Source organism: Theobroma cacao, chromosome 7 (genome assembly GCF_000208745.1).
Source record: "Theobroma cacao cultivar B97-61/B2 chromosome 7, Criollo_cocoa_genome_V2, whole genome shotgun sequence".
Taxonomy (NCBI): Eukaryota; Viridiplantae; Streptophyta; class Magnoliopsida; order Malvales; family Malvaceae; genus Theobroma; species Theobroma cacao.
The window spans coordinates 3,536,651-3,545,451 of record NC_030856.1 but is presented as its reverse complement, the minus strand read 5'-3'; the positions used below and the strand labels follow the sequence as shown (position 1 = coordinate 3,545,451).

Here is an 8,801-nt window from a genome sequence, read left to right as displayed (position 1 = left end):
TTCTGCTTTTCTTTTCATCTTTTATTTGATGCTTTTCTTTTCAACTTAGATTATTCCACATAAATATTCATCTTGCCCACTTTTCAATAATTCATGTGCTTCATTATTCATAAACTAAATACAAATAATTTTGAAGACTTTAACACATAAACTAAATCATTTTAATTGACCTTTGAGTTTCATCTTTCCAAATAATTTGAAGAAGAAACCAGGTGTTTTTGAATGCCATTCCACTCTCAAATTTATTCCCACAATTATATCTTAAATGTCTTTTTGGGATATTTTGTTGTCCTCACAATTATTTTGTTTTCACAAGCTTACTTACTTTATGTTTAGATTATATTAATCCAAAGTTTAAAATTATTAGGATGGTTCAAAAAACTTAATTAATATTTTCTGGGGTTATTGATGTTTATTTTTATTGAAAATTGGATTCTCTTTTTTTTTTTCTCTCTCTCCCTCTCCCTCTCCCTCTCCTAGTAATGCTGTAATTAATATTCAATAATTCATGATTGTTATCTACAAGGGAAAAGAATAAATAAATCATTTATTTTGTTATTTACGGTTTATATTTACTCCGTTTTGCTTGAAAGTGAAATATTAAGGAAAATTTGAAGGCAAGAACGAAAAACAAGGTAAAAAAATAAAACATTGGTAATGTCTCTTAAATGAAGTAATTAAGATAAGTTTTCTTTTCAAGATACTATTTTCAATAAAACAAAGGATGAAACTAATTATAATCTTTGATCTTTACTCTTCAAACTAGCTTTTGAGAAACTCCAAGTCTTTTACGAGATGCTTGTGAAGTTCTCTTTTTGCTTTTGTTTTCCTTATCAAAAGAAAAAATAATTGTTAAGTTTAAATGGACTATTTCGTACTAATCCTAATTTAATTTTAAATAAACCTCTAATATAAGGAAATGTTCTAAGTATAAACTCAACTGTTTATAAATAATTCAATAAGGGGTCTCTATATATGTCACACTTTGAAGTTTTATAAATATACTGATCCAAATGTGACTCTCACTTTTCATCTTTAATTTGATTCATGTTTTCTTTATTTTAAAGAAAATTTTAAGCCAATATCATGACTTTGTACATTTCCATTCAGCAATAGAGGATTGGTATTTGTGATTCTTTTAAATAAAATAAAGATTTTCACAAAGTCTACTTCATTTTAGTTTTTCTTTAGGGGCCACTTGGTATTTGTGATTCTTTGCTTAAATCCCATAATTGTTTTGGTTCTTTCATTATCATGCTACTATTCTCTTAATAATTAGGTTGAAAATAATGATAGTAGGTAAAAAAAATAGGAATAATTCCTGAAACTTTAGCAAATAAGATTTTTTCCCTTTATAACACTACTGATTTTTCCTCTTTTATGTCAGCTATTTTCCACAAAAAATTTCTATTTAACAAGGAGCCAAAGAGATTAATTTGCAGCTCATCTACTTGACCTCTGCTCTTCATCTTTCCAAATATTTTGAAGAAGAAACAGGTATTTTTAATGTCATTCTTCATTCTCAGTTTATTCTTTCAAATTTTTCTTAAATGTTGTCTCTTTGGGATATATTATTGTTTTCACAAACTTTCTTTTTTTAATTATAAAAAAGATATACTATTCCCTATTTATGGTTAGATTATACATTAATCCTCAATCGAAAATCTTTAGGACTATTCAAAATTATTAATATTTGCTTTGGCCATTGATGTTTAATATTATTATTATTGGCCTAGATGATGTTTGTTATCATTCAAAACTATATTTAGTCCATTCAATGCAACGGTTTAGGATTTTATTTACAATAATTCTCTTAATTTAGAATATAAATAAGAACATAAAAATAAAAGATTACTGAAAAAATTAAGTCGGAAGTATGCGTGTTAATGAATAATGTCTTAAAGATCTTGATAATTGGAAGGATAAATGATTTTGATGAAAATTTAGAAATAATAGCACAGTAAAACAATTTACTAAAAAAATAAAGAAATTGAATACTTCATCAAGGAGGTCAAAATACATAATTACCAAATATTAATAAATCAGAGAGGTCAAAATCCATATGAGGATCAAATCAAATAATTCAAAGAGATATATAACAAGAAGAAATAAAACTTTTGATGATGGAAATTGAGACCAGGAAACCATAGGAACTAAATATGAGTAGGCAAAATATATGGGCAAAAAAGCATTAAAATAGCCTAAGCAAGTGTAGTCTCTAACAAAAAAGTACTAATAGAGTAGAAAAAAAAATTTATAATTGGAGAAGGGGGATTCGAATCTTACTCTTTAGATAGGGGGATGATGCATAAACTAATAAGTTAAATGCTTATATAAGGTAAATCAAATTAGGAGTAATTATTTAAAAAATTAATAGAAATAATAGACAACATATGCTTTGTGAAACAATTTGAAAGGAATGCAATGAAATCAATGCATATTTTAATATTATAAATTTTTTCTTTTGTTTGAGTTATGCTACCAAATACATACTTTTGCACGAAAATATCCATTTTTAACATTAAATGGTAATTTATATATTCATTTAGGCTAACAATTAGTAATTCTTAACTAATCTAATTAATTTAAACTTGTATTAAATGAAAATAATCAAATGTACTAAATTTAGTCTTTCAATATCAAAATTAAAACTTTGCATTGATTAATAGATACATGACATTTATTTAATATGCGCACGTGTTAGAAAAACACGCGTTATCAATATAAAACCATTTTTTTATCAAGAATTTTGTCATTTATATATTCATATTAGATTCATTTCTCTAGTTTCATCATCCTTTTATTTAATGTTGTAATGATCAAAACTAGGAACCATATATAGATATGATATATTCAAGAATTTGCAAAGATTTTTTAATTGGCATGTTGAGTTTTGGGTTGACTAGAATTTTAAATCTTATTTGATTAGGATTCTTGTTTGTAAACAACATTGAGTAGTTGTATAGTTTTAAACTTCTTGTTCCACGTCGAGTTCTAATTTCATTCTATTTTGACTTTTATATTATAAAAGTTGATCTCTAAGCTTTAGAATAGTGAGTAGTGCTTTAAAAACTCTAAAGAGGGAACACATTGTAACTCTGTCTTTTACTCTATGTGGAGTTAAAGTGGTTTGTATGAGTGTTCTTAGGAGGTTATTAAGAAAGAGTGTGCAAGGGATATTGGGTTGGTTTGAGAAACCATGGAAGTCAATTTATTGTATTTTAATTTCTCAATAATAGAAGATCAGTTTTACTCCGTAGATGTAGGCGAGAGGTTAAATCACGTAAATTCTTGTGTTTTTCTATTTGTTTGATTTCTCTGAATTTTATCTTTATTATTTCTTAGGCAATTTTCATAACAAACTAGTATCAGGCTTTGGGTTTAATAAAATCAAGATTCAACAAGAATGTCAAGAGTTATCAATTCTATGAATTTTTCAATTGAAACGTTTAATGGGAAAACTAGTTTCACGCAATGATAGAGAAAGATGAAAGATCTCCTTGTGTAGCAAGGTTTGATGCGCCCTTTCTAGGAAAGGAAGAAGGGCAATCGAATGACATGAAGGATGTTGAATGGGTGGAGTTGGAGCAAAGGTGTGTGAGAACTATTCGGCTTTGCATTAGAGATAACATGTTTCACCATGTTATTGATGAGTATTCTGCTCCAAGGTTGTAGGCAAAGTTGGAGAAGAATTACTTGGCAAGAAGTCTTTTCAACAAGTTGCAACTTAGGCAAAAGTTGTATCACTTAAAGATGGAGGAGAATGGAGACCTCATGAAGCATATGAATGAATTCAATAGGATCATTGATTAGTTGAAGAAAGTTGATGTGAAGGTGGAGGAAGAGGAAAAGGCATTATTGTTCCTGGCTTCGCTCTCAAACTCTTATAAGGTATTTGTGGAATCTCTTATCTGTGGGATGGATACAATAATGTTAGAACAAGCACAAGCAACGTTAATGTCTCGTGAAGCCGAAAACAAATATAAAGAAGGGGATAGAGATTTAAGTGGCTTGGCATTGGTAATTGAGGTTCGTAGAAGGAAATCAACAGGCATGAAATCTCAGGGTGGCGAGTCTAGATCTGGTAGTGTTTAGTGCTTTCAATGCAAAGCGTATGGACATTAAAAAAGATTGTCCAACAAAAGGGGATGAAAGTAAGGTGAGTGTGCTTTCGTTGCTAAAGGTGATAATTGTGATATCCTTGCAATCTCACGTATGCTATCAAAAGGATTATTTTGATTTACTTTAAGAAGGGGTGGCTAGGAATTTGACTTTGGGCAATAAGTCAATAATGAAAGTCATGGTTCTTGGAGTGGTGGAAATCAAAATGTTTGATGGGGTTATGCACTCTTTGGGTGGTGTGGCCTATGTCTCAGAGATGCGTAAGAATTTAATATCATCGAGCTCGTTAGGCTGTAAAGGGTATGGATATTTAACTTGTGATGGAATGGTAAAAGTCACACAAGGTGACATGGTCTTGATGAGGGGGGAATTTGCATAATGATTTGTATCATCTAAAATGTGAGGCCTTGAAGAGATGGGAATAGTGCAAAAGAGATGGTAGCAACCAAAGTGAGATTTCATTTGCCAAAGAGGTGATGAAAGGTTCCGATGGTGTAGACGATGGTGAAAGGACAAAAAGTCTTACCAATAGTGAATTGGAACGGTCATCAATGTCTTTTTCTGAAGTCAATTAGTGCCACTGACTTGACAGCTACACAGGTGCATTGGCCGTTTTGTGGAATCGAGTTTTGAACCATGCTTGTTTTGGTAAGTGTAGTCATGGTAATTTGGAAGGCCAATGATTTGGAAGATCTTGTGCTTGGAGAATTGTTCAAGATATTGGAAAGTAAGTGGAGATAGGAAGTTGCAATTGGGTGCAACTAGTGGAAGGGATTTAAGGAGTTTGAATTCAAGTCTAAAGTGGAGATTTGTTGAGTTTTAGTTTGACTAGAATTTTAAATCTTATTTGATTAGGATTCTTGTTTGTATACAACATTGAGTAGTTGTATGGTTTTAAACTTCTTGTTCCGTATCGAGTCTTAATCCCATTCTACTTTGAACTTTTATATTATAAAATTGGATCTATAGGCTTTAGAATAGTGAGTAGTGCTTTAAGAGCTCTATAGAGGGAACACTTTGTAACTTTATTTTTTGCTCTAGGTGGAGCTAAAGTGATTGGGGTGAGTGTTCCTGGGAGGTTATTGAGAAAGGGTGTGTAAGGGATCTTGGGTTGGTATAGGGAATCATAGAGGTCAATTTATTGTACTTTAATTTCTCAATAATAGAAGAACAGTTTCACTCCGCGAACGTAGGCGAGAGGCTGAACCACGTAAATTCTTGTGTTTTTTTGTTTGCTTGATTTCTTTGGATTTTATCTTTATTATTTCTTGGGCAATTTTCATAATAGGGCAAAATGATAATACCATATATAAATAATATACATTCATTTAGATATAAACAGTTTTAGAAATGTAAATATTATACTCAAAGCTGATGGAAACAAAGACTTCTTCTTTCTAATAATGTTTTCAAAAACATTATGTTTTTTCCGTTGAAGAATTGGTGAAAATTTTTTATTTAACATTTTCTCTAACATATTCTATATTATATGAAAAATATAGAATTTTAGTATACGGGGAAGTAGCTTATGTCATAGGGAGATCTAATATATCTTGGTTTTTTAAATTACAAGGAGTAGCTTATATGGACTTTATAGGGCCAATTTTTGAATTGATAAAGTGCTTTGGTGGTCCAACTTTCACATACATAGATCATCACCGAAAATTTAAAGAACATATGAACGATCTTTGAAAAAAAGTGAATGATCTAGATACTCGAAAGCAAGACCTTCAATTAAGAAAGGAAACAGAGCTTCGTTGCAGAAAAGTGGTGAAGAAAGAAGTGGAGAAATGGGTTGAAGATGTACAAAGGGTTAACACTGAAATGGAAGAGATTGAAAAGAAGTTTCATGATGTTTCATACTTCTTACGTGGCCGTCTGGGGAAATTTGTTTTTCAAAAGATTGAAGAAGTAAAGGATATTTACCAACAGGGTAGCTTCCCCGACGGTGTGGCAGTTGATGGGCCTCCAACCACCTGGGTGACATTAGCAACACCAAATCTAGAAGGTGAAATTGATGTTAAAAAATAAATTTGGGAGTATTTGATGGGTGATGAGGCCAGAATGATTAGAGTATGTGGAATGGGTGGCATAGGAAAAACTACCATCATGAAGCATATCAATAATTGATTGTTGGAGAATAATCGGTTTGATCAAGTAATATGGGTCACCATATCAAAAGAATTGAATATTTCCAAAGTGCAAGAAGATATCGCAAATTCTCTTAAACAATTTCTTCCAACAGATGAATTGCAACGAGCAACAACATTAAAGGATATTTTGGAGAGAAAGAGATTTGCGTTAATCTTAGATGATGTTTGGAAATAGTTTTCTCTATTGGATGTGGGAATCTCTAAACCAACATCAGGTATGGGGAGGAAAGTTGTACTCTCTAGCAAATCGATTGAGGTCTGTCAATCTATGGATTGTAAGGTGGTCAAAGTGCAACTGCTTTCAAAGACAGAGTCCATGAACTTATTCTTAGATCATGTGGGGTATAGTGTTGTACAAGATCAAAATTTAAAAGACATTGTCAACAAAATTGTTGAGCAATGTGGCGGTTTACCACTTAGCATTGTCACAGTAGCTGGAAGCATGAAGGGAGTAAATGATTTTTGTGAGTGGAGAAATGCATTAACTGAATTAGAAGAGCATGTAAAAAGTGTGAAAGTATCATATGTTGAAATATTTCAGTGTTTGAAGTTCAGTTATGATCGTTTGGAAGATCCAAAAATCCAAAATTGCTTTTTATATTATTCCTTGTATCCTGAAGATTTTATAATTGAAAAAGTGGAATTAGTTGAAAACTAGATAGATGAAGGACTCCTGGACAGCTTAGGAACTAGACAAGCAATGCATGACAGAGGCCATAGCGTTTTAAATAAGCTTGAAAATAATTGCTTGTTAGAAAGGGCTACAACTTGGTATGACAAAGAAGGGAGTTAAGATGCATGATGTTTTGAGAGACATGGCGTTGTATATTAAAGGCCATCAGTTCGTGGTAAAAGCTGATGTGCAGTTGGAGGAACTACCAAGTGAGCAAGAATGGACAGTGAGTGTTGAGAAGGTTTCTTTGATGCGAAATTCAAAATTAATAGAAATACCTCTTCACATATCACCTGTATGTCTTCATTTGTCAACTTTGATATTGCAAAAATGTGACTTAAAAAGGATTTCGGAATCTTTCTTTAAGCACATGCCTGGGCTAAAAGTTTTAAATCTTTCTGATAATAATGAGATTGTGGGTCTGCCCAATTCCATCTCAAACTTGAAAAATCTCAGTGCATTGATGCTTCCTAGTTGTTATGAGTTAATATATGTGCCTTCATTAGTAGAGCTCAAGGCGTTGAGAAAATTGGACCTTTCAAATACAAGAATTAAAGAGATTCCTTATGGTACAGAAATGTTAAAAAACCTCAGATATCTTCTTCTAGCATCCATAAATCTACAAGAGCTACCAGTCAGAATATTACCGACGATTCTCATATCCAATGCTTAATAGCAGAAGGGCTGCATGTATTGGGAGAAGAAGTAGGCAAATTGAGGAAGCTTGAGTGTGTGACATGTTCATTTTGTAACATGCAAGACTTAAAGAAATATGAAGAGTCTATACTAGGTAAATGGCCTACAAATTTCAATTTTCAAGTGGGAATATTATTCTATGCTTATTGTCTTACACCGATAATAAAAAATTTTCAAAGAAAATCAGAAACGGGTAAAATTCAATAATTGCGAGATGGAGAGGTGCGATGATAGAGTGGTCCCAAATGAGCTTCATACTTTAGATATTAAGAAGTGTGATGATTTCAAATGTTTAAGCAATATTCCTTTGTTTCATAAGGCAACTCACTTGAAGATATGTCAAATTTGCAACTGATTTCAAATCATGTTTTCACTATGTTTTAGAATACTAATTACCAACTTCCCTAGAATGTTCAGAAATACAATTGACCAACATGATATAGCCTTCTATGGCTAATGTTAATATGTACAAAAATGTTCCAGGGGCTAGAGAGAACCATGTGATAAAGGACAGGAGCATTGAAGGGCAAAGAGAAGACCCAGAAGTCCAGTTATTGACTTATCATTAATATCCAAAGCAAGCAATGATTTTCCCATTGACAACAAACTAGGACAAGGTGGTTTTGGGCCTATATATAGGGTAAATTTGCAACATTCTGGTGAAATTGATCAGAAGACAGAGTATGAAGTATGTTTAGAACAAAGTTACAACTCTTTTAAGTACATTATTTTCAGGGTAACCTGGTAGATGGACAAGAGATTGCTGTGAAGAGGCTTCCAAGAAGCTCTGGACAAGGTTCAACTGAGTTCGAAAATGAAGTAGCACTAATAGCCAAGCTTCAACATCGAAATCTTGTAAAGCTTCTGGGATGCTGCATTGAAGGAGAGGAAAAGATGCTGGTTTATGAATATATGCCAAACAAAAGACTGGACTTCTTCAATATCGGTATTCAATCTCTCAATAACCTATAAATTCTATGGGACTAGTTTACATCAAAGAGAGATCCTTTGTTTTAACTTTTAATCCAATATTCTGCTTAGAAACGTTCAGTTAGTGGATGAACTAATGTTGTACCTTCCCTTTTAAAAGAATGAGTTGATTAATTCATCTGTCCTGACTCCTGTTATTTCCATGATTTCTCTGGGTTAGGCATATT

The 8,801-nt window shown here is 32.0% G+C and overlaps 1 pseudogene; it reads left to right on the top strand.

Moving 5' to 3' along the window:
- On the top strand, positions 5,707-7,851 carry LOC108662718 (annotated as a pseudogene).